At 40.8% G+C, this 26,860-nt stretch overlaps 1 protein-coding gene and 1 pseudogene across 19 annotated transcripts in view; both read left to right on the top strand.

Moving 5' to 3' along the window:
- RBFOX1 (RNA binding fox-1 homolog 1) overlaps positions 1 to 26,860 on the top strand; it is a 2,130,504-nt gene that overhangs the window by 1,422,410 nt on the left and 681,234 nt on the right. The window lies entirely within an intron of this gene.
- Positions 1,456 to 21,873, top strand: LOC119518014 (annotated as a pseudogene).

Genomic DNA, 26,860 nt, shown 5'->3' on the forward strand with positions numbered 1-26,860 from the left:
GATTGAGACATTTTGAATGTTCATGTAAGTGAGCAATTTTGCCTCATACTCAGATTTGATAATTTCTTAAATATTAGTATTTAAAGTTTCATTGAATCAATGCTTTTATCTGTTCAGTACCATCTATTAGCCCTTTTCCACCTCTTTATCTGTTGACCTAAACTGTTCTTACTCTTTCATACTTGAAGTGCCTTATTTTCCTCCATCCACTCAACAGAATTTTCCTTCAGGTCCAACTCCTTCAAAAGGGATTTTGGTGGCAGTCCCTTAACTCACAAATTATTTCTTGCCAGTTGCTGGTAGTGAATTCACAGCTATCAGCGCAAAGAATGTTTCATCTCAATCTGTGTGACCCTTTAGCAAATTTTCCCACCTGGGGCAGAAGCATGATTGGAGGACTAGAAAGTTCTATGACCTCGATAAGAGTATAGGGAATTAGGTGAAACGGGAGCTGGTTTGTCCGGGTAGCCGAGGTCATGCAGAGAGCCTCGCGCCGTTTTTGAAGCCCATTTTCATTTGCAATAATGCTCCGCCCCTTCTCCAATCACTGTTACCATCTGCCTTGGCTGTATGAACATGTGACTCAGGCTCGGCCAATCAGAGCATGCTCTTCTCCTGACCTTGGTGATTGGTCCACAGTGGGCATGTGACTCACGCTGGCCAGGCAGAGGGCTTTCCCGGGGCTTTTCAAATGGGAGTTGGGGAGGGAGGGGAGCTCCAGCACTCCAGAAATATGTCAGCTGGAAGAGGCCAAAGCGGTTTTTCTGTCTAGACTTTGTGAAATGCAGTGGTTGGTGGGATGGTGCAGGGATGGGTGGGGAAAGAGGGAGTGGGGGAAAGAGCCCAAATAAAATAGCAATGATGAAATGATACAGCTAGATAGAAAGAAAGGATCCTGGATTACATACTGTTCTGGGGTCACTTATTATTAATTTATTTTTGAATGAATGAATGAGTCAGTGCTTAAATAATTATGGAGTTGCTGGAGATCATAGTGTACCGTTTTATGTGGTTGGCAGAAGTAAGCTACTCAAAGCTCTTGAGTAGAAGGATGAAAAGATCTAAGGGACACATTAGGAAGCCGACCTGGTGATAGTTTTTCAAGAGGAGTAGACCAGTGAGTGCCTAGAACAGGGTTGAAAAATGCACAGCACGTGGCCTTCCCCTTCCCCTTCTGTGCCCATGGCAGACATTGCTAGCCAGCACTGCACTTTTGCCCTGAGCTTGGGCCAGCCTGGCCAGCCTTCTCGGTGCAGTGTTCTAGGCACTGACTGCAAATGGATCAGAGGTGGCTCATGGTGAAACCCTTTTGCTTTCCTGCACTCAGAGGCAAAGAAGACAGCAGGGTCTGAGCATCCATCAGATGTCAGGTTCTCAAGACTGGACCTGAATAGGGACAGAGCATTGGGAGGAACAAATACCTGACGCTTGCTGAGTGTTTGCCATGTGCCGGGCATGAGCCAACACAGTGCGTCTATCATTCGCTCGACCCTCAGAACAATCTGGGTGTGGGTGCTTTTTTATCCTCCTTTTAAAGAACAACCAACTGAGGCACAAAGAGCTTAAGAGACATATCCGAGGCCACACACCAGGGTTGCTGGTGGGACCAGGATTCAAACCCAGGCCCCTGATCATTTCTAACCTAGTATACAAAGGAGGGGACTTGGTTCTGCATTGTCCACAAGGAGGAAAACAAAAAGCACAACAGAATTGCCTACGTTTCTACACTTGGGGTACTGGAAAAATGGTGGTGTCAGTCCTTCTGCTTAATTTTTCAGTGGTTCCCTATTCCCTGCAGGTTACAACCTACATTATTTAACAGGAAAATCAAAGCAGCTCATGATCCGGATGCCTCGTTAACTCTGTCTCCAGCTATTCCTGGCCTCTTTGGTCTAGGGAAACTGAACCCTTTGGGTTCCCCTAACAGGGGAGGAATGGGGGAGAAGCTTGGAGAGGATGAAGGACTAGAGGGAGAGCTGGTTGAACCCAGGACCCCATCCTGTGTTTCGCTTCTGCTCCCCTTACCAGCATCCCAACCACAGTTAAATTACTTACCCCTCCGCTTCACTGTCTACCTAACTCATAGAATGGAAATAACAACCCTGCCCTTCCATCCACACACGGGCATATTACTGAGAACTCACCAAAGTCACGTAGGCACAGCACTCAGTATAGCGTGTAGCACTTGGCAAATGCTCATTGCCTGTATCCACGGGAACCATTCCATTTTGGATGTTTGGATTCCAGTATAACAAAGGGCAGCCACATAGACACGTCCCCCCGAGAGCTAGAGAGACACAAGATGAGGGCGCAGGTGACGTTCTTTGGGGGCACTCATCCTCCATGTCCTTTGCTCCTTTTAAGAGACCTTATACCCACCCAGGTGTAACCAAGCACCCTCGTTTGCCTTCTTACCCACTACCAGAACCTACCAGGAGTTATGAATTCAACTTGGAAGTCTTAAGCAGCTTTCCCTCTATTTAGCAATCAACAAAGGGCCACTCCTAAAGGTGATGATTGGTTCCTTGGGCCAATCTGCAGAAATTCTAGGTGACCCATACATCTCCTGAGATTGCTGTATTCATAGATGACTTCTCCTAGAAACCATTATTAATGATGTAATTAATATGAATAGCTACAGTATATATCAAGCGGGTCATTCAGGCAGAGGTGGAGATGTAGCCATTTATATTAAAGATACATTTTATGTTCTGAATCCAAGCCATAGGAAGGGTTTAGCTTAGAAATCATGTTTGTTACATTTTAGGTGTTTTTTTTAGTTGTTAGAGACCCTCTTCTTACTTGCTTAATGCTAGGCTGTTGGAGCAGCTGGGGAATCTGAATGAATTGATAAGGTAGATTTGCAATAGAAGCATATAATCAACTAAATCACTGCCTTTAAAATCACAAATATGAAAGACCAACTGATTTAATTAATGTGTTGGCTCCTAGACACTGGCAAGGTTTTATATGATTTCACTGGTTTCAGTGGTCTCCTTCCCAGAGACACTCTTCTTCAAGAATATCTGCTTATAATTTGTTACATAAAAGGGATCTTCCTAAAGCAAATACCATATGTAACTTCTTGGCTTACCTTTAATGGAAAATATTGAAGTAACACCCTCGAGCTATTCTCCTCTGTGTTCAGAACTCAGAGTTAGATTTCTGTCTTTGTGGGAAGTATTGAAACCTTGCCTCCCACATCCAGGCTGCTCAAATATGAGATTAAAATAGTTTCTTGGAATGATAGAGTCCAAAAAGTTTCTACACTCCTTCTTAGATGCTGTGAGCTGAAAACACATCTTTAAATGAAGAGGTTTCTTTTCTTTTCTTTCCTCCTTTCTTTTCTTTCCCCCCCCTTGGAAAATAGTGTTCTTTGCAGCAGCCACAAATGTTAAATGTTTTTAATAAAAGTTTTTACTTAAGGTAGAAGGGAGCATCTTTACCCTAATTATAAATGATATTGCCCCTGGCTGAGTTCTTAGGCACTGAACAGATGGGGAATAGTGAAAATTGGGGAGACACACACGCAGAGAGGGTGTATTTTTGTGCCTGTGACAACCACAGCCTCTTTGGGGATTCTGCAGTTTCAGCCCAGCTCAGCTTCTGCACTCTGCAGAGCGCCCAGCAGCTGTGTTATGCAAGCAGCTGAAAGGAACTGCAGAAAAGAGCAGTGCCGGGTGCTGAACCTGGCAGAGCTGTTTCCAAGTCTCCTTCCACCCACAGGGATGACTGCCTCCTGGTTTACAATCAGCCATGGCCCAGATGCCGAAAGCCCAGAGGTAGGGAGGCATTAGATTGGTGCCCAGTTTTCCAAACTCTGGGTGCTGTGACTCTACAGCAGCTCTGAGCCTCGATTAACCAGGGCTTGGGAACCAGCAGGCTCTTCCAGATTCAGTGGATGCTGGGTCCTCAGTCACTGCGAGTAACTAAGCACATGTCTACAGCAAAGTTCCCGTCTTCACCCATCAGACCTCTGTTCTTAATATCGTCGATGGCTACAAAGTGTGAAGCTCCTCCTATAGGGCAGGCACTCTGCCTCTTCTGCATTTTGTGTACATTACATCCAAACCTCAAATATGTGTTATTACTTCCATTTTGCAGTTTAAACGACAACCACAAAAGTGAGGTGCAGATACTTTAAATGCTAAAAGGCAAAACTGTGACTACATTGCAGGCCTTCCTTATTCTAAAGTGTTGGCCCTTTCCTTTACAAAAGTGATGTTCAGTTATTAAAAAAAAACAAAACAACAAAACCTGTATCTAGTAAGTCTCATGCAGAATCTGATAGAGAAGCAGGTAAGAACAGAATGTGCTGGTTGAAGCAGGGAGAGGAGAGTCTGCAGCTCTGACTTGACCTCTTCTTCCTTCCTCCTCCCCACATCCCCTCCTGAGAGCTTGTGAGAAACGCAGACCTTCATTCCAGCCCTCTCCACCCTGCCTCACCACTCGTAGGATTCCTCATGTTGACTCTGAGGCTTTCACTGCAAGGTCCTAATGACCCAGTTATGCAACTGAACCAAATCCATGATGCCATTCTTATTTTTAGGAAATTTGAGGAATGGGTGCTAATTACTTAACACAACATTGGGGAGCAAACGTTGACATTGTTAACCCCACAATAAGACAAAATGATTTCTATTTATTCACTTCCAGTTAAGAATTACAGACCATATTTATTTGAGGAAATGGAAGATAATAACAGGGTTTCATGCCTCAAAGAGGCTCTGGGCTTTAAGTTGAAGTGTCATGTGTGTTTACCAGCTAGAAAGGGGGGGGGGGTGCTACCAAATAAATTATGTCCTATCATTAATTGTAAAGACATCCCAATTTCTGAGATATTAAAATGAAAATAAAAAGTGCATGCCTTAGAATCAATGGAATATGGTATGCAAGAAATGGAAGTTAGAGAAGCTTTGGAAAATCCTTTGCCAAAATTCCCAACTAGCCAGTATCATCAGGTGTCTGTTGAAAGGAAGACTGTTCTTTTATGGTCAATTTAAAACAAACAAACAAAAAGTGGTCTTCTCTTGTTTGTGACATTTTATCCACACCTATAGCTTCAAACACTATGGAAAAACCAAGCCCTGTTGTTATATTCTCCAAGTCCAGTTTTTCCTGCAGGTTCAAAATCATTATATCCCCAACCAGACTCATGATCTTGCCTTCCATTTTTATGTTGGCTTTGTTCTTGTTCTGATAGTTTTTACACTGTTTCTCGTCCTCTCCTCCTTCCTTCTCCTCCTCCAGAACTCCTACCTGGGAGAAGACAATGTAGTTAATACCTTCCGTTTGACATATGTGTTATGTAGTGAGGCTATTCCAAAGCCTACACCTAAAGTGTGATTTTGAGACACAGAAAGGGCATATCAGCAGATGTCTTCCTGAAAAATAGTGACCATTTCCGAAATTTTGCCGTCTTTTCTGGCTTAAAAAAAAAAAAAAAAAAATTTTCTTCTTGTTATTCTGCCAGGTCACCAAAGAGGTTTTATTGAGTTAGTAAAACTAGTTTTAGAAGGTTTTTCCTTGCTCTCTCTCTCCAGAATCATCGTCTTCTATGACCAGTACCTACTACTCAGTTTGGGGTGTTTGCTTGTATGTTAGATTTGGGGAAGATATTCCCCAATCATTACAAAATTTTCAACTAGTCTTTTAAGCTTTAGAATCATTTCCCTGGAGAGCTGATTTATTTAGAATCGGAGAACATTAGGCAGTCATTGTGACATTTCAAACATTTAATTTCTTTACGAAAAATTAATTAACTTTGGTAAAACCAATAAAAAGAAATCAGAAGAAAATAAGGGGCCACAATATTTTACAGATTTCTATTTCTGGCAGCTGAAGTCCCCACACTCTCAGCAGCTTTCAGCCAGTTGGTAATATAAACCGAAAGGAAGACGCTGTTTGAAAACTTTTTCATTTTTTCTGTAAAAATCCAGACTTGCACTGGAAAGAATCTATGGATGTCAACATTTAGAAAGCAATGTTCTCTTTATATAGGCACTTACTGTCTTGGGTTTCATTTTCAGTTCAAGGGGAAATTAAATTCCCTTGCAATTGCACTATCTGCCTACCCAAGAAATTTTATCTCCACATAGTTTTTATCTCCTATTTGTCCTCTGGGCAAAATACTACGGAGCCACAGGGTTGGAAGTGCATTTTAGAGGTCTTCCAGTTCAGCATGCTGTTCCTGCAGGTCAGTATTTAAAGTATTCCTGACCCAGAAATCTCCTATATGATAAATTCCAAGAATTCTTAAGGGGGGGTGGGGGTTGGGGGAGTGGGAGTTGGGGGAGGCACTTGAGAGCACAGAGTAGCATTGTTGTGTGAGTTTATTCTGCAGCTGAAAGAATAATTTTTGCTTCTGAATTCCTTCCCAAGTCAAGCACATAAAACCCATCAGCAAGTTGTGGTCAGCATGTGGGCACATCCAGCCCTGATTTGTTTCTAAATGTAATTTGATTTAATTTTTTATTAGAGAAATTGTTGGTTTATAGAACAATCATGCATAAAATCCAGAATTCTCATATACCACCCTATTACGAATACCTTGCATTGGTATGGTACATTTGTTACAATTGATGAAAGCTCGTTTTTATAATTGTACTATTAACTGAAGTCCATGGTTTAACTTCAGGGTTCATTGGTTGTGTTGTATAGTTCCAAGGATTTTTTTTTTTTATTCTAGTAACATTTATACAACCTAGAATTTCCCCCTTTTAACCACATTCAAATACATGATTAAAATTCAGCGCTGTTAATTACATTCACAATGTTGAGCTACCAATCTTGATATTTTTAAGCCTTGTCCTTCAACTTAGATTGCATGTGATTCTTCAGAGAAGTGTATGTGTGTGCAAATTTTCTTATGTTTTTCTTCTTCTAGAGGCACCTTGGTTATGGGGATATCACAGTGGGCAAGAATTCCCCAAATTCCGGGTCCAAATTTCAATGCTATTCCTGTAATATTTGGTAGAGTATATTATTACTCAAAATGATCTCCCCTGAGCTTCCCCTCCCTGTGTGCCTCTCCTCGCAGAAGATTCTCTTCTCCAGCCCATTCCTGCCAGCCTTGGCTACTCGACTTGCTTTGGCCGATGAAATAATATGCGGCAATGATATGTCTCTTCCAAGTGGAAGCTTTAAGAGTCAGCATGTGTCTCATTTAGATCCCTTTTCCCCTTGCCATAAGACCAGTGATTTCTTGGACAGGGGCTCCTCTATCAGCCGGGGGTCCCAGAGAGAAGAGATCTGAGCAGGACATGGGGCAAGAGGGAAAATAGACATCTATTGTAAGCCATGTGTTGGGGTCATTTGCTAGTGCAGAACAACTTAACCTGTCTTAGTATTTGCTATATTTACATGTCCAAGTCCCAACTAATCTCTGGGTCTTTGGACTCAGTAGGAGTTGCTAATTCGCCTCTGTATACCCATCCTTAACACCACCCCTCCTGCCCCCGCCTCCATCTACTTGTTGCTCAGCCATTTCATTTCTCCAAATCAGCATTTTCCAAAAGGTAGGTGAGATTTTAGGTGTTCTGTAAGGTTATTTTAGATTAGTCACAGACAGCAGTAAGTAACATCGAATCATATGGATAGACAATAATTCTTTTTTAGATTATCTTTTAACATATTTTAGGGCATTAAAAACAAACAAATGAAATTCTCATAGCCATAGACTTCAGCAAGTAACAGCAACTTGCCAAAATATAAAAGAACTGATATGTATTTATCTGTACAGTTATTTTCATTTACTTTCATTTATGGCTAAGAGTACTGATTCATGGCTGAAGTTGCTTTTATATAGTTTCTTTTAAAATAATTTGCATTTAGTATAAAGAGTCAGATGATTTAAATCAAATATTAAGTCAATAAAAGAATAAGCAGTCAGAGAATATGACAAAAACCAACAGAAGACATGGTGAATGACCGAAGTTTGGAAAAACCCTACTGTAAGCCTTTTTCAAACCCTACAAAATTGTTATGAGAAGCAAAAGAAAGTATAAGTGGGCTTTATGGATGGTAAAGTGAGGGCATCACAAATATTCACAGTCACCCTCTGATTTAAAAAAAATTTTAACCTTCTAAATTCATTTCCTGTCCTGTGCATGACATTACTTAGAACTGTGGGTGCAGGTAAATAATAATAATAACAAAAAGCATACTAGGTCGAATTCTAAATATGAAATATGAAGTTAGGGGAGTATGAAGTTGAGAAAAGCTTAAAAGATTCTTGCTTGCTCATTTCTACATTTAAATATTGCCTAGAATTTGTCTGAACTCACCTAGTTATTTGTAGCTCTGACCATTTGAGACTTTACTTTTTGAGGACAGCTGCCTCTGATTCACGATTATGTTCCCCTGTCACTTAGTAAGTGTTTGTCTATTGAAGCCAGGAATTGTTCCAACCTCCATTCATTCATTAGCAGCTTTCAATTAAAGCATGATGGTGCATTCCGTTATAGGTGCCAATACATCCATTTTTATTATTAATAATAATGGCAAAGACGATATTCATGGAAGCTATAAATTATAGCATATGAGTTAGGCTTTTTACTAGACACTTTATATATATGAGAACTGTTGCTTACAGCAACCTGGCAAGATTAGGGATGTTATCTCTAATGAGGAAATTGAAACTTTCAATATGAACCAAACCAGTAAGACTTAGGAACCAAACACACATCTGCCTTCTTCCGAAAACCTCAAAACACATTTGCTCCTTTTACCTAATACCACCATGCTGATAATTAGGGAAAGAGAAAGAGAGAGAAGGAAGGAGAGAGAGAGGGACAAGCAGAGGCAGGAAGGGAGGGAAAAAAAGAGAGAGAAGGAAGAAGAAAACAAAGAACAGGAGAGGGTGGAGAGGGATCCAGTTGTAGTTGAAGAAACTGGAGAAGAGAAGCAAGAGAAGGAGAAGGAGGAAGAAAACAAAGGAGAGGGAGGAGGAAGGGATGTGGGGGGAGGAGAGAGAAAGAGAAAGATCAACAATAACCTTCCAAATCCATCCTATTTATTAGTCCTTTACTTCATCTGTAATGGTTCATTTCTTCAGTGCTTCCAGCAGGGAATACCTCAACATTGTTGTTCCAAATTGCTGAAGCTGCCAGCATTATTTTCCTTGCCTAATCTCTGTAAATTTTAGCAAACACTATTGTTAATGCAATCTTTTCCTTGAACATACTTAACATTTACTCTTATTCATCTGGACGTGAACAGTGGCACTCCATCAAAGTGTAATCTGTCTTCAGTCTAGTGTCTCAGCAAGTTCCCGGAGTCCCAAACAGAGGCCAGGTTGAGCCAGCCAGTGTAAGACACTTGGCTACTCAACGGGCAGTAAGGCCGGGGCTGCAAATAAGACGGTTCTGGCTCCTTGTTTCTTTCCTTTCTTCCCAGCAGGTTGATTTTCTCAGAAGCAGCTGTAGCTGGTCATCTTTACCATTTGCATTTTGATCCAGTGTACATGTACACTGAAAAAAAAAAAGAAACATCCATGTTGCCAACTTGGGTGTAGAATTTGCCAGGCAGGCAAGATGTATCACATTTCTTTGTTTCCTTTAAATCAAGTTACATCATATCCAAGTCCCTAAGTCACCAAGTTAGGGGGCCTCCCTTGACAACCTCAAAGGTAAAATCAAAGGTCTTTGGTCAAACAAAACTCTCAGAGAGCTCTTTCAAGTCTTCCAATTTTTAACAATAAAACCTTGTAATGTATTATTTTAGGCAAGGCTCTTTGATTAGAAGGAACAGGATCTCTCTAAAAATAGCTCACTTAAAAGCAAGGTTACTGTAGGGAGATAGGGACAATCTCTCGAACATCCAGAATGAAAGTGAAGGACAGTGGATCTGGAAGAAGCAGGCGTGTCAGACACACAAGCTCTCAGAGTCTCTGCCTCTCTACCGCCATCTCCTCCTTCCCTGACCCCACCCCCACCCCATGGTCTTTTCTCTCTGCATATCCCTGCTCATTCTTCTGCTTGCCCACTAACTTTTGCTCCTCTCTCATTCTGGCTTTCTGTGTGGCTGGTTCCTTCTTTGACCCTGAACTCCACAGACTCACTTCAGAGCTCACCAAAAGCTGTCTGCCTCACCTGGGGCTCCTAGATCCCATCTCAATTTGCAGAAAGACTTGCCTTTAGTCAGGTGTGTAACCCTCTTCCATCAGCTCTGGGGAGTGGGGGTAAGGGAGCTTAGGAGAAATGGCTGAACTCATGCAGAGCAAGGACAGGGGGAGGAAAAGAGATTCACCTGGAAGAATATGGTGGGAAGCTTGGTTTCCTGTTTTAAATTGTTGGGGGTGGGATAAGAAGGGTCATAGAGATTAAATTCATACAGTTCATCTAAAAATGTTATCAAGTCTTTAAAGTACAAGATAAAAGGAAGGGCTTTCCATATCCATATACTTCATCTTTTCAGGAATTATCTTATTTATTGAAAAGATCTTTCTCATAAACTCAACTCTTATATGATGTAGAGATTATTTACAAGTATTGCTAGCAGGGTAACCATGCTGAGCTCACAGAGAATACCTCCAAATCAAATCACGTGCATGAGGACTAAAGTCAATGTTGGCCAGAGAATCTTAGGTTTCTCCTCTCAGATGTCTATACCCAATGAAAAAGAGAACAACAGTCCTACTCCTCCGATAGAGTATTGGCCTGAGAAGGCCACGCCTGCAGTTATCAATGTGGAAACTAAAATATATTTTCGAAGACATGTTGGACATTTGCATTTACTTTGGAGACCAAAATCAGTTCTATCTGGCGACAAATTTCAATTCAAGATATCTAAAAAACATAATCACTGACAAAAAGGATGATTACTGCATAGTCAATGGAACCGACTGTCTTTGTGAATATCTTAGGAAGTCTGATAAGGTGCTTAGACATGCCCCATCTTATCACGGATATGTAGAGAGAGCTAGTCCAGAGAATAGATTTAGAGACGTATGGTAACCAACCAAGTGCAGTGATGTCTTCCTCTGATATATAAAGTACAAGCTCTGGGTATGGTTCCTCTCACTCTTGGATAACACTGGCTATCTATCCATCCATCTATCTATCTATCTATTTGTCCATCCGTCCATCTGATCTATCACCTATTTCCTATCATGCCATTTATCTATTATTTATCATCTATCCACTATTATTTGTTTATCTACCTCCCTCTCATCTATCCATCCACCCATCATCTCTGTCTATCTGTCCATCCATCCATCACCTATTTCCTATCATGCCATTTAACTATTATTTATCATCTATCCACTATTATTTATCTGTTTATCTACCTACCTCTCATCTATCCATCCACCCATCATCCATCTATCTATCAATCTATCACCTCCCTTGTCTGTCTCCTCTTCTTCCTCTTCCTCTTTCTTCCTCCAAGACAACCATTCTTCTAGTCTCTTCATTCTCTTATCAAAGCCACCGTTCTTCAACTTAATGCAATTTCACAAGATGTCTGTATTTCCAGATTGCCTTGCCACGAGGAAGGCTGCTCACATAAAGGGAGAGACCCCTCCTGAGTTACTCCAGGTGGCACGGTGCTCGGGCTGACTTTGGGTGTCAACCAGTGGATGGAGAGCAGGATGGCTTTTGCTGCAGCCACAGGTGGTGGCTCTTTTCCAAGCCTGAGTGTTCCTTCCTCGGTTTGTTCCCGAGCCGCCTCTTGTCCTGAGGCCTGAGGGTCTGTCTTGTGTTTCCGTCCTCAGTGTCCTGTCCACCCCAACTAGAGGTGCTCCCAGAGTGTGCTCCAATGCAAAAAGCATTTCTGGAAATGGTGGCCATATTTGGGGTCCTGAATGCAATTTTGTGAAACTTTTACCTGATACTTAGATCCCACTGTACTATTTATGAATTAAGTAACGATTTTTTAAAAAAAGTACAGTTACTAACAGATTGCATCAGTTTCGATGAAGCTCCCCTTTTATTTTTTTTCCTAGTATTCTTAAAAGCCATTTTCCCCATGTGTTTGTAATTTTATTTTGTTTATCAGCGAAGGTAGTAGACCAGAATAAGAAGTGTCAGGTTTAATTCTCTGCCGCAGTTCTCAAAATAGATGTTTCATAAGTAACATGTGGCTCACTCAGCTAAAATTAAATGTCTGTGTTTCCAAATGTTTTCTGTCTAGAATCTGCAACACACACCCTTTCAGAACTAACAAAGACTCTAAAAATCACCACTAAAAATGGCAGTCTATTTCAGACTTCCACAAATTCTAGAAACTTCTGGCTTAAAAATGCTGGCTGTACATGTTTCGTGAAGTATGCCAAAAACAAAGGCAAACACTTTGCCTCACCAATATGGACTAACTACAATGTGTAAACTCAGAATTGAATCTTAGAGCACAGCCTAACAGGGAAATGATTATTGTAGTGGTGCCTAGATTGTAAGCTCATTACAATTCTATTCCTGAATTGTAATGGCTATCTCTAAACTCAGAGATGTTGATCCCTTAATGTATAACCTGATTGGTCTCTGGACTATTGAGTATCTGTGTGACACCTGAAACTCAGAACTAGAGCTCAGGAGATATGAATATCAGTATTTACGCATACAGCAACTGTTTAAAAAAAAAAAAACAACTGAAATAGAGTCCAGACTTCAATTAGAGTCGTGAATAAAGCAGATCTGGTTAGGACTAGAGCAAATCAGGCCAAAGGGTAAAAGCTGAAACTGACTGTGTTCAAACTTCAAATTCCACGTGAGACCAAGGGAAGAGATGTTTATTTGGTGTAGGATCTATATTTTCTAAACAATATAACTTCTACAGTCAATTTGTTTGAACACTACAATTACATGGAACTTTGAATAGGAAGTGAGCTATGGTAGGTCTGTATACATTAGAATGAAATAGCAACACATCCTAAAGTAATTTGGGTGGAGGATAAAAATATGTATTTGGGGCCACCCTGAAGAGCTGGAGGAGGATGCAGAGGTGTTGGACTTCCTCACCTCATTTGTTGCTGATGTTCTCACAAACACTGGGGACTGACGGCTTGATGTGCTGAGCCCTCTGTCTTGGGGCTAGCCCCTATGAAGCTTGTTGCTGTAAAGGAGAGGCTAAACCTATTTATAATTGTGCCTAAGAGTCTCCCCCTGAATGCCTCTTTGTTGCTCAGATGTGGCCCTCTCTCTCTAGCTAAGCCACCTAGGTGGGTGATCTCGCTGCCCTCCCCGCTACATGGGACCTGACTCCCAGGGGTGTAAATCTCCCTGGCAACCCAGGATATGACTCCCAGGGATGAATCTGGACTTGGCATTGTGGGACTGAGAACATCTTGAACAAAATGGGGATGCGAAATGAAATGAAATAAAGCTTCATTGCTTCGGAGATTCCAAATTGAATCGAGAGGTCACTCTGGTGGACGTTCTTATGCACTATATAGATAACACTCTTTAGTTTTTAATATATTGGAACAGCTAGAAGTAAATACCTGAAACTACCAAACTCCAATCCAGTAGCCTTGACTCTTGAAGACGATTGTATAACAATGTAGCTTACAAGGGGTGACAGTGTGACTATGAAAACCTTGTGGATCGCACTCCCTTTATCCAGTGTATGGATGGATGAGTAGAAAAATGGGGACAAAAGCTAAATGAAAAAATAGGGTGGGATGGGGGGTTGATTTAAGTGTTCTTTTATTTATTTATTTATTTTTATTTTTTTTAACACTTTTACTCCTATATATATATTTTCCTACAATTTTATAGTTATATTCACATACCATACATTTATCCACAGTGTACAATCAGTTGTTCATGGTATCATCATAAAGTTGTACATTTATCACCACAATCAGCACTTGAACATACTGATTACTACAAGAAAAAAAATTTTTTTTTTTTTTTTAGCAATAAGAAAAAATGATAAGAAGAAAAATAACATGTCATACAATACAATATACTACTAAGGACAGCAAATAACACCACTACCAAGAATCCCATATTACTCCGCTATATCCCCCTCTCATATACATTTAGCATTGGCATATTGCCTTTGTTACATTTAATGGACGTATATTGCATTGTTACTGTTGACTATAGACTCCAGTTTGCTTTGATTATGTTTTTTCCTGAATACCGTCCCTTTTTCAAATTTCTACATGGTTGACATTCATTAGCTTTCCCACATGCAAAAACATTTTTATATTTGTATATTTAGTAACAGTCATTGGCCACTCCAGTTTTGCCACGTTATACAGTCCCAGTCTTTATCATCTGTCTTTACCTCTGGTGTCATACATTCTCCTATCCCACCTCTTTCAGCTTTACTCACAGACATCTTTGTTCAGTGTACTTACAATACCGTGCTACCATCACACAGTATTATGCAATCTATTTCTGGATCTATGCAATCAATCCTAAACATTCTGTAGTCCTTCAGCATCAAATGGCTGATCTCTGCCCTCTTTCTATCTCCTGGTCGCCTGTGTTGTCAGCTTTTAACTCCCAAAGTTTGTTCATTAAATGTCTGTTCATATTAGTGAGACCATACAGAATCTGTCCTTTTGTTTCTGGCTAACTTCACTCAACATAATGTCCTCAAGGCTCATCCACATTATTACATGATCCATGTCTTTGTTCTGTCTCAGAGCTGCATAATATTCCATCATGTGTATATACCACAGTTTGTTTATCCACTCGTCCTTTGATGGACATTTGGGCTGTTTCCATCTCTTGGCAATTGTCAATAATGCTGCAATAAACATTGGTTTACAAATGTCTGTTTGTGTCTTAAGTTTCAGTTCCTCTGAGTATATACCCAGCAATGGAATAGCTGGGTCATATGGCAAATCTATATTTAGCTTCCTGAGGAACCTCCATACTGTCTTCCAGAGTGGTTGCACCATTCTGCATTCCCACCAACAATGAATAAGTGTGCCTCTTTCTCCACATCCTCTCCAGCACTTGTCATTTTCTGTTTTTTGGATAATGGCCATTCTGGTAGGTGTGAGATGATATCTCATTGTGGTTTTGATTTGCATTTCCTTAATAGCCAGTGAAGTTGAGCATTTTTTCATATGCTTTTGAGCCATTTGTATTTCCTCTTCAGAAAAATGTCTGTTCATGTCTTTTGCCCATTTTTTAATTGGATTGTTTGTCTTTCTGTTATTGAGATGCAGGATTCCTTTATATATTTGGGATATTAAACCCTTATCTGATATGTGGTTTCCAAATATCATCTCCCATTGTGTAGGTTGCCTTTTTACTTTTCTGACAAAGTCCTTTGATGTACAAAAGTGTTTAATTTTGAGGAGATCCTATTTGTCTATTTGTTCTTTGGTGCCTTGGGTGTGAGGTCTAAGAAACCACCTTCTTTCACAAAATCTTTAAGATATTGCCCTACATTTTCTTCTAAGAGTTTTATGGTCTTGGTGCTAATGTTTAGGTCTTTGATCCACTTTGAGTTAATTTTGGTATACGGTGTGAGATGGACATCCTCTTTCATTCTTTTGGAAATGGATATCCAATTCTCCAATCACCATTTATTGAACAGGCTGCTCTTTCCCAGTTGCTTCGGCTTCACTGCCTTATCAAAGATCAGTTGTCCATAGATGTGAGGGTCTACTTCTGAACACTCAGTTCGATTCCATTGATCAGTATATCTGTCCTTATGCCAGTACCATGCTGTTTTGAGCACTGTAGCTTTGTAATATGCTTCAAAGCCAGGTAGTGTGAGACCTCCCACTTCATTCCTCTTTCTCAAGACATTTTTGGCTATTCGGGGCACCTTACCCTTCCAAATAAATTTAGTTATCGGTTTTTCTATTTCTGTAAAGTAAGTTGTTGGGATTTGAATTGGTATTGCATTGAATCTGTAAATCAGTTTAGGTAAAATTGCCATCTTAACTATATTTAGTCTCCCAATCCATGAACATGGTATGTTCTTCCATTTTTTCAGGTCTTGTTCAATTTCTTTTAGCAGTTTCTTATAGTTTTCTATGTAAAGGTCTTTTGTGTCCTTGGTTAAGTTTATTCCTAAATACTTGATTCTTTTGGTTGCTATTGTAAATGGGATTTTTTTCTTGATTTCCTCCTCTTGTTGCACATTACTTGTGTATAGGAACACTAGATTTTTGCATGTTGATCTTGTAGCCTGCTACTTTGCTGAATTCATTGACTAGTTCTAGTAGCTTTGCTGTAGATTTTTCTGGATTTCCTACATATAGAATCATGTCATCTGCAAATAGTGAAAGTTTTACTTCTTCCTCTCCAATTTGGATGCCTTCTATTTCTTTTTCTTGCCTAATTGCTCTAGCTAGAACTTCCAGCACAATGTTGAATAGCAATGGTGATAGTGGGCATCCCTGTCTTGTTTCTGATCTTAGAGGAAAAGCTTTCAGTCTCTCCCCATTGAGTGTGATGTTAGCTGTGGGTTTTTCATATATTGCCTTTATCATATTGAAAAAGTTCCCTTCCATTCCTATCCTTTGAAGTGTTTTCATCAGGAAAGGATGTTGAATTTTGTCAAATGCCTTTTCTGCATCAATCGAGATGATCATGTGGTTCTTCTGCTTTGATTTATTGATGTGGTGTATTACATTAATTGATTTTCTTGTGTTGAACCAGCCTTGCATACCTGGAATAAATCCTACCTGGTCGTGGTGTATAATTCTTTTAATGTGCTGCTGGATTCGATTTGTGAGTATTTTGTTGAGGATTTTTGCATCTATATTCATTAAAGAAATTGGTCTCTAATTTTCTTTTTTTGTAGTATCTTTGCCTGGTTTTGGTATTAGGGTGATGATGGCTTCATAGAAAGAGCTAGGTAGCTTTCCCTCTTCTTCAATTTTTTTGAAGAGATTGAGCAGGATTGGTACTAATTTGTTCTTGAATGCTTGGTAGAATTCCCATGTGAAACCATCTGGTCCTGGGCTTTTCCTTTTTGGGAGCTTTTTGATGACTGACTCAATCTCTTTACTTGTGATTGGTTTGTTGAGGTCATCTATTTCTTCTGGAGTTAATGTTGGTTGTTTATGCTTTTCTAGGAAGTTGTGCATTTCATCTAAGTTGTCTAGTTTATTAGCATATAGTTGCTCATAGTATCTTCTCATTATCTCCTTAATTTCCGCAGGGTCGGTAGTTATATTTCCTTTCCCATTTCTGATTGCATTTATTTCCATCTGCTCTCTCTTTTTTTTTTTGTTAGCCTAGCCAGTGGTCCTTCGATTTTATTGATTTTCTCAAAGAACCAACTTCTGGTTTTGTTGATTCTCTCTATTGTTTCCCTGTTCTCAATTGCATTTGTTTCTGCTCTAATCTTTGTTATTTCTTCCCTTCTGCTTGCTTTGGGGTTAGTTTGCTGTTCTTTCTCTAATTCCTCCAGGTGAGCAGTTAACTCTTCAGTTTTTGCTCTCTCTTCTCTCTTAATATAGGCATTTAGGGCAATAAATTTCCCTCTCAGCACCACCTTTGCTGCATCCCGTAAGTTTTGATAAGTTGTGTTTTCATTGTCATTTGCCTCGAGGTATTTACTAATTTCTCTTCTAATTTCTTCCTTTACCCACTGGTTTTCTAAGAGGGTGTTGTTTAGCCTCCATATGTTTGTGAATTTTATGACCTTGTGCCTTTTATTTATTTCCAACTTCATTCCATTGTGGTCTGAGAAAGTGTTTTGTATAATATCAATATTTTTAAATTTGTTGAGACTTGCTTTGTGACCCAACATGTGGTCTATCCTAGAGAATGTTCCATGAGCACTTGAGAAAAAAGTGTATCCTGCTGTTGTTGGATGTAGTGTTCTATAAATGTCTGTCAGGTCTAGTTCATTTATCATACAATTCAACATCTCTGTTTCTTTAGTGATCCTCTGTCTAGATGTTCTATCCATTGATGAGAGTGCTGTATTGAAGTTTCCAACTATTATTGTAGAGGTATCTATTTCTCCTTTCAGTGATCACAGTGTTTGCCTCATGAATTTTGGGGCATTCTGGTTTGGTGCATAAATATTTATGACTGTTATGTTTTCTTGATGAATTGACCCTTTTATTAATATATAGTGTCCTTCTTTGTCTCTTTTAATTGTTTTGCTTTTGAAGTCTAACTTGTCTGATATTAATATAGCTACTCCCGCTTTTTTCTGGTTGTTGTTTGCATGAAATATCTTTTTCCAACCTTTCACTTTCAGTCTATGTTTGTCCTTGTGTCTAAAGTGAGTTTCTTGTAGACAGCATATAGATGGGTCCTGTTTTTTAATCCATTCTGCCCGTCTGTGTCTTTTTATTGGGGAGTTTAATCCATTTACATTTAGTGTTATTACTGTAAGGGCAGTACTTTCTACTACCATTTTGTTTTTTGGAATTTATATGTCATATCTTATTTTTTCCTCTCCTTTTACCTTTCCTGATAATCTTCATTTCTGCACTCTTCTCCGACTCTCTCTCTCCTGTCTTTTCCTATCAGCCTGTAGCACTCCCTTTAGTATTTCTTATAGTGCCGGTCTCTTATTCACAAACTCTCTCAGTGTCTGTTTGTCTGAAAATGTTTTACTCTCTCCCTCATTTTTGAAGGAAAGTTTTTCTGGATATAGAATTCTTGGTTGGCAGTTTTTCTCTTTCAGTATCTTAAATATATCATGCCACTGTCTTCTTGCCTCCATGGTTTCTGCAGAGAAATCTGTACATAGTCTTATTGACTTTCCCTTGTATGTGATGGATTGCTTTTCTCTTGCTGCTTTCAGAATCCTCTCTTTGTCTTTGACATTGGACAATCTGACCAGTAAGTGTCTTGGAGTAGGTCTATTGGGATCTATTCTATTTGGGGTACGTTGTACTTCTTGAATCTCTAATTTTCTGTCTTTTGTAAGAGTTGGGAAATTTTCAGTGAATATGTCTTCTATTACTCTTTCTGCCCCTTTTCCCCTGTCTTCTCCTTCTGGGATACCCATAACACATATATTTGTGCGTTTCATGTTGTCACTCAGCTCCCTAAGACCCTGCTCATATTTTTCCATTTTTTTCACCATCTGTTCTTTTGTGTGTATGAATTCAAATGACCTGTCTTCCAGTTCACTGATCCTTTCTTCTGCCTGTTCAAATCTACTGTTGTGTCCCTCCATTGTGTTTTTCATCTCCTCCATTGTGGCCTTCATTCCCATGAGTTCTGCCATTTGTTTTTTTAAGTTTATGAATTCTTCTTTATGGTCAGCCAGTGTCTTCTTTATATCCTTCAGCTCTTTTGCTATATCTTCCTTCATTTCATCAAATTTATTTAGCATTAGTTGCCTCCACTCCTGTGTCTCAGCTGAGCTATTAGTTTGTTCCTTTGGCTGGTCCATGTTTTCGTGTTTCCTGGTATGGCTTGTTATCTTAAGTTGTCTAGGCATCTGATTCTCTTGATTAGTTTATTTTGGAGCTTGTTTTCTGTCTTTTACCTAGTGGTTTTCTTGTTGGTTGGCTTTGTTCTCTGGCCTCTGTTATTCAGTTCAACTTATTCTAGACCTCTAACTTAGGTTCTATTTAGTTGATCAGAATTTTTCCCCTCTTATTTTTTCTGTTTCTTGCTCTGCCTCTTTGTAACCTTTTTCTGATTTTCCAAGTCTAGTGAGGCCCAGGTCTCATTGGGAGGGTATGGAGTTTTCCTGAGAATGAGACCCTCTTATGAGGCCTTTAGAATTGGTGCTTTTCCTCTCCTGTCCAGCAGGTGGTGCTGGCCAGCCCGCAGCTCCCCCACCAGTGTAAGGAGGTATGGAGCCTTTAGTTATCCTGGTGACTCTGATCCTGTCAGGGGCGTGGCTGACTGAAGCAGGAATCTGAATTCCAGCCCCTGGGGTCTGAATTCCCAGATGGAGGACTGCCAGTTGAGCTGGACCTCCCTCCACTCTCCCAATCCTCAGAACTCCAGTTATCTCTCAGGGGCACTATTCCCTTCTCCTCTCTCCTCTTTGGGGCCTCTCCAGGTAGATTCCTTGGTCAGCCTGAGTTGCCAATTAAAGACGGGGGTGGAGACCTTCAGTAGTGAATACGGAATTCAAAGACACTGTGGGTACTCTGTCTCCCCCAAGCCCAGCCTAGTCGCTCAACCTGGGCTTTCTGATAGAAAATAACCACATATATTACTTTTAGATTTAAAAAAAAAAAGTAGAAAAGAAATCAAGAAAAAGAAAAAAGAAAAAAAAAAAAAAGAGTCTCTTTTAAAAGTCTTTCCCCAGCCTGGAAGTTTTGTCAGTGTCAGAATAGAGCATTTAAAGATATGCTTTGGGCTATTGTCTGATAATTACTCTCCAACTGCTTCAGTTCCACCCCTGCTGGGGGCTATTGAAATGCAAAAAGATAAGGGATCAGTGAGAAGCCAGAAGGGACAAAATGTAGGGAAAAAAAAAATGGCTTTTTTGGAGTCTGGGAATGGGTGCCCGCTTTTACGTGCCCCCACTTCTCAGAGCCCAGCCCCTCTTTAGCACCCCAGCTCCCAAAGTTAGCTAATTAATTTGTTAATTAATTCTGCAGTTGAGGCTGGGTTGAGCCTCCCTTCTTGCCCTCAGCAGATTGCTGTTTTTTGGGGTTTTTTTTCCCCCCTTTCCGGGAGCCAGCAGCAAGACAGTCTGTGAAGTCTGGGTGGGGAGGGGCGCCAGACCCCTGGTCCAGGGAACTTACAATGTTCGCTGCCATCTCAGCTTTTCCTCCAATTCCAAACTTGTGTCCAATGTGTGACTGGTGGCTGGAGACCCCGAAAACACTGTTTCATATAGTTCTTGGGTAATTGCCAGCTGCTCTAGGGGAGAGATGAAATTCTAGTCCTCACCACTCTGCCATCTTGCCCCGCCTCTTTTTTTTTTATTTTTATTTTTAATTCTGATTCTTTCTGGTGTAAGGAAAATGTTCAAAAATAGATTGGGGTGATGAATGCACAAACTATAAGACGGCATGTGAACAGTTGATTGTACACCATGGATGATTGTATGGTATGTGAATATATCTCAATAAAACTGAATTTAAAAAAAAATGCTGGCTGTAGCCTTTTGATTGTAGCAGTGGCATGGGACAGTGATCTGTATCCAATACACAAGTGACTTCAGCATGAGGAACGTGCTGTCCCTTCACCATGGAGTCCCACGTCTTCCTCAAAAATGGAAAAGAGCAATCATCTATGTATCCATTTCATGATATTCCAACATATGCAAATGGGGTGGATGCATTCCCCATTGTAGTTGATACATCATGTCGGTCTAATGCAAAAATGGGGATTGATATAAAGGACCCTTTAAACCCAAATAAACAAGATGTGTAAGGAGGAAAACTCTTCAAGTTGCAAATGTGTTCCCTTATAAAGGATGTATCTGAAACTATGGTGCCATCACTCAGATTGCGGAGTCCCAAGACACAATGACAAACACACTGACTGTTGTGGCGACAATGAGCCAGTTGATGCGTATGAAACCAGAAGCAAGTACGTATGAGAGGTGAACTAATTGGGGGAAAGTCTGGAGCATATTGGCTGTGATTGATGACAGGAAACTGACAGCAAAGTCATTGCCATTAATGTGGATGAGACTGATTCAGCCAGTTATGATATTGATGATGTCAACTGGCTGAAACCTGGCAAAATGGAAGGTGCTGTGGACTGGTTTAGAAGGTACAAGTTTCCAGATGGAAAACCACAGAAAATTTTGCTTTCAGTGCAGAATTTAAAGATAAGGATTTTGGGATTGATGTTATTAAAAGCACTCATGACCACTGGAAAGCATTAGTGCCTAAGAAAACTGATGGAAAAGGACTCAATTGCATGAATACAACGGTATCTGACAGCCCCGCCAAGTGTGAGCCTAATACTGGCAAAGCTTTTTTTGTGTGAATCTGCCTGCACACTACCAACAGATGTGGATGAATGGTCACCAGAAAAACTAATGACATTTCTCTGCAATACAAGCTGATGTTGCTGCATTCATTTCATCTGAAGTATTAGTTGCGAAAGTAGTAGCTTTTCAAAGCTTTAAATTTATAGAACTAATTAACTAAAGCAAAATCTGCTGTAACCAATCCCATCTCTTCAGAATGTGTCTGTCTAAAAGCATTTTTCATATCTCAACTCAGATAATTTTTAGTACATGCTTAAATATCAAAGCAGATGTTGTAATTTGTAAGTCATTTGTGAATAGATGTGCAAGATAAGCACATACTGGATGTATATGTGCACCATGTGTTAGAAATAAAGTTATTTTGCTGAAAAAAAATGCTGGCTGTAGATAACATTTTTTCAGAGATCCTAGATTAATCTAATGCCACTTAACAAGCTTAGTACTTTCATCCTTGCAAGTTGGGTTCAGAGAAGCACTGTATCAGAGAAAGTGAGATATGTTAGCAAAACTGTCTACTTTTATAACATTCTGGGAATCAAAGAACAAGTCCAGCCCCCAGAGACCAGGTAGCCCAGTGGTTCCTAATTTCCATAATTCCCCAGGTAGCTTTAAAGAAACTACAAAACCAAGTCTCTTTCCATAAATCTCAGGGGATGGGAGAACCAACTGGTCTACCCAATTCCTCTGCGTCTACCATGAATTACTCTAAATTTCTGTCTCCCTCGTGGATCAATGGGGATATATTTTAAAAGCTGCCCATCCCTCCAGTGACTTCTACAAAGCAATTGCATGTGATTGGTAAGAGGATGAATCTAAGTTCAGAGAATAAAAAATAAGTAATAAAGAGACCCAAAATTGTGGGTCCCTGGGGATACCATATTGTGTGGAAAGGAGGAAAAAGGAAGAACTGAGAGAGGAAATAAAAGAAAATTAAAGGAGACTCATGAGAATATATGCAGGTGGACTATGTGTTGAGGAAAGAGGGGTGTCTTAGTTGAGGTTTACCAGTGAGCACTCCGGAGCCATGAGACAGATTCAAATCCAAGCTCTGCTGCTTCCCAGGTGTGTGACTTTGGACCATGGTTATCAGTTTCCTCACCCGTAAAACAAAGAACATAAATGGTGCTTCTCTTCCTATGTTATTTTGAGATGGTATTTCTAAAGCACAGAGAACCATGCTTGGACCTAATCAATCCTATAAATGTGTTATTGTGGTTCTGTTAGAAAAGTGTTGGTAAGTAGTTAGTGCTATGTCAATGCAAGGTCTATTGATGGCCTTGAGAGATTGAAGATACACAAGCATTCATGGGATGTAGGAGTATTTGAGATCATAGGCCCAGATGAGTTTATGGGGTAGAAAACAGATTGCAGTTAAAGCAGAAATCAGTGAAAGTGTGGTGAGAAATGGGCAGGGGATTCAGGCTATTTTCTCAAAAATGCATTCAGTGAAAGGAAACAAGGAAGGGGTGTTATGGCTCTGGGGGCAGCTGGCAAACCATCGAAAGAGAAATGATAATGATAACGAGGTAGCAGCCAAGCAGCAGCACACCTGGATAGAGTCTTGTATGCCAAGCCCTGCACTTTCCACCCATTCACTGACCGAGAGCTGGCAGCCACCTGGGTAAGGGAGACAGGGCTGTATGTCTCATTTGACATGTAAGGAAACTAAAGCTGAAAAATATCTTGCCCAAGGTGGTACAGCCGATAGAGAGTGAAGTGGAAATTTGAGCACAAGCTGGCTGTTTCCAAAAGCCCTCTTCTTAACCGCTGAGCTATACTTAAGGAAATTTACATTGATTGGGTCATGTCCCTACGCAGATTAAAACATGATGTGGCTTCCCAGTGCGTTTAGGAAAAAGATAAAGTCCTGAACGAAGCTGATGCAGCCGTGCAGGTTTCAAGCTTACTACTCATCTGCAACCCTTGCACTCTACGTTCCAGATTCCCTAGGGCTCTTTTGGTCCCTGAGACATCAGACATCTGTGGTCTCCCCAGCCTCTGTTTCTGACCAGGTCAGATCCCCTTGCTATATGTACTCATGGCATGCTTCTCTCCCTCTGTAGGGCTTAACAGGTACAATTTTATATTCGTGTTGTGATTTTTAAAAAATCTGTTACCCTAGTAAACCACAGGCTCCCAAGTGGGCAAGAGACCGTGTCTGCTTTTGGTGTTTACACTGTGCTTGATACTTAGTAGCTAGTCAATAAAAAATGAGTTGAATGAATAAATCCCACCCCATCCTACCGCAGTATCGCACCTAAAAATTGAGTGCTCACAGCCCATTATGGAGTTTGAACCCATGATCACCCCTTTGGAATAAAGCTTTATATCCAGCTACGATTGATGGCTACAACCAAGCTGCCACCTGCTCGATGACATCTCAGAACGTGACTTCTCTTGTATGTTGAGGACCAGCAGTGAGGATTAGGGGTGAAGGATGGAGAATGTAAGCATTCTGAGTGTACCCAACCCCCATCATTTCAGCTTGTTATATGGCTGCTGTAGGAAGCATTTGGAATCAGCCCTATCAATTATTTAAAACTCATAATTCAGTCCATATTAAAGATTTATTGCAACAAACTGAAAAACAAAATACAGACACAAAGAATACAGAACATGGGTTCTGCCATCAAAGTTTCTAGCATATAAATTGCTCACGTCATTGGGAGTAACATAAAGAGAAATAAACTATTTGAAAAGAACGGATGGATTTTGGAAGAGATTGTTCAGCTGTGTGTGTGTACATGTGTGCACTCGCAAGCATGTGTGTGGACTTCCTTGAATTCCATTTTCTATGTGGCAGCCCCTGCGTTCTCCTGCCCCAGGCGTTGGTTCTCTCTTAGTTCGCAATTCTCACCAAGACTGGATGGATGCACTATAGTTTTTCAGTCATTAGTCCGTAGCTCATGATCATTTGGTGTTCCATCAGGAACACTGAGCCTGCTGCTTGTGACACCATCTTGGACACAGAGGAAAGAATTTGGAGTCAAAGAGAGCTGGGTGTGAAACCCAGCTCCGTCTCTTACCAGCTGTGAGACCTAGGACAAGGTTATCATGCAAACTGAGCTTCATTTTTCTCATCTGCAAAATGGGGATAATAAAAATATCTACCTGATAAAGTGTTACACGAAATTACATCTGCAAATTACCTGGTACAGTGAGCATTTAATCCATGGCTGTTTCGTATCATGCTGACCCAAGTTCTAAATGCCTGTTATCTGACACACATACGCATACACACACAATTTTTGTTGTAAACAAATTGCATGGTACTTATATATTTGAAGTATATAGACCTCTAATTGCAATAGGGAACCACGGGAACGGGCTTGTTGTAAGTGGGTAATACGAACATTCGGGTGAGAATTTAGCAGTGAGAGAGATTGCTCTGCCCATGTGTAGTTCCAGTCTTTTGAATTATGTTTAATATTAATAACTGGGTGACCTTGGGCAGAATTATTTAACCTCTGTGTGCTTCAGTTTCCTTATTTATAAAATGAGGATACTTGTGAAACCAACTTCTTAGGGTTGTTGCAAGGATTGAATGAGTTAGTATTGATATAACTATTAGAATAATCCCTGGCATGTAGAAGTTCTAGATGAGCTCAGTTTTATTTTGTTGTAGTTGTTGATATGATTATTATGACTAGATGAAGCCTGTGTGGTGAACTGGGGGATATCCACGAATAATTCACTCACTGTGTAAGCAGGTTCAAATATAAGATAATAAAATATATATTCAATTTGTCTATTTTTCACCAGCTTCTCCACCAATATCTTAGTCTAAATTGTTATTGTATCCCCCCTGAATTACCTCCAAATCCTCCCTTCCTCTTTCCATAGCCACTCTGGCCCCCTTACCGTCCATGTTCCCACTGGGGAGAGGGATCTTTTCAAAACACAAATCTGATCATGTCACCACTATGCACCCCCCACCCCCCCATTTAAAACAGTTCATGGTTCTAGTTGCTTTTAAGACAGAAGCAGACTCCTGCATGTGGCCCTTTGCTTACCTGTCAACACTCTACCGCTGCTATTTGAGTTGCTAATATTTGAGCCACTGCGGTCTTCTTCCAGCTCTACCAATGAGCTAAGTGACCCAGCACATGCTGTTCCCTCTGCCTGGAAAGCTTCCCCCCCTTCGCATCACACAGCTGACCGCCGTTCATTCCTTGGGGCCCAGAATCAGTATCATATCTCCCATGATGTCTTTCCTATCCTTAATATAAACTGGAATCCTGGAGGCACTCTTACACTCTCCTCTTTTTTTCAAAGCACACAATGCAGTTCATAGCTATCCACTTAAGATGTCGTTGTGGAAAGCCTGCCTTTCTCTCTATAGTGGAAGCCGCATGAGGACAGTTAACCGTGTATATTTTGTTCACTGCTGACTCCCTTGGAGATATTCGCTGAATGAATGAATGCAATTTAAGAGTTCCCTGAGAAGGTCCATTAAGACCAGAGAGCCTTCCTGACATCTCTCCCATCCGCTGACATTATGCAGAGCCAGGAGCTACGTCCCCAGTATGGCCACTGCATACTTTTAAGTGGTGGTCACCGAGCAGTCTGGCTCCGGAACAGAATCCGACGTGCAACCTTTCAGGCCCCACCATAGGCCATCACCAGGCTTTGCTTGGCAGGCCTCGTGTGGGGAAACTGCCCTCCCCACACCCGACTCAGCGCCCAGCCAGTGCATTGCAGTTCTCTGGAGGGATTTGCAGTTAAGGACCCAGTCCCCGCCACCACCCAGGCCAGCCCTGTGCATTTGCAAAGCTGCATCTGTAGCCCAGGTGCCGCCATTCCTTATCCAGAGCCTTGGCCGAGGCCTTCTCTCCATCCAGTTCCGTTCCACTCTTAGCCCTTCCCCCTCTCCCTGCTGCTAGCCCCCTGGGTGCATAAAGAGGCAGGAAGCCTTAGTTCAGGGCTCCTTGGCAGCAAGACAGCTCTCCCGTCTGTGCTGCATCCATCTGGCCTTCCACTGATCCCATTCTGTGAGGAGAAATGGAGCCCTGGGGAGCCAGCAGCTCTCTTTTTGCTTCTTGCTTACACTACCACGGTAAGA

Source organism: Choloepus didactylus, chromosome 21 (assembly GCF_015220235.1).
Source record: "Choloepus didactylus isolate mChoDid1 chromosome 21, mChoDid1.pri, whole genome shotgun sequence".
NCBI classification, from domain to species: Eukaryota; Metazoa; Chordata; class Mammalia; order Pilosa; family Megalonychidae; genus Choloepus; species Choloepus didactylus.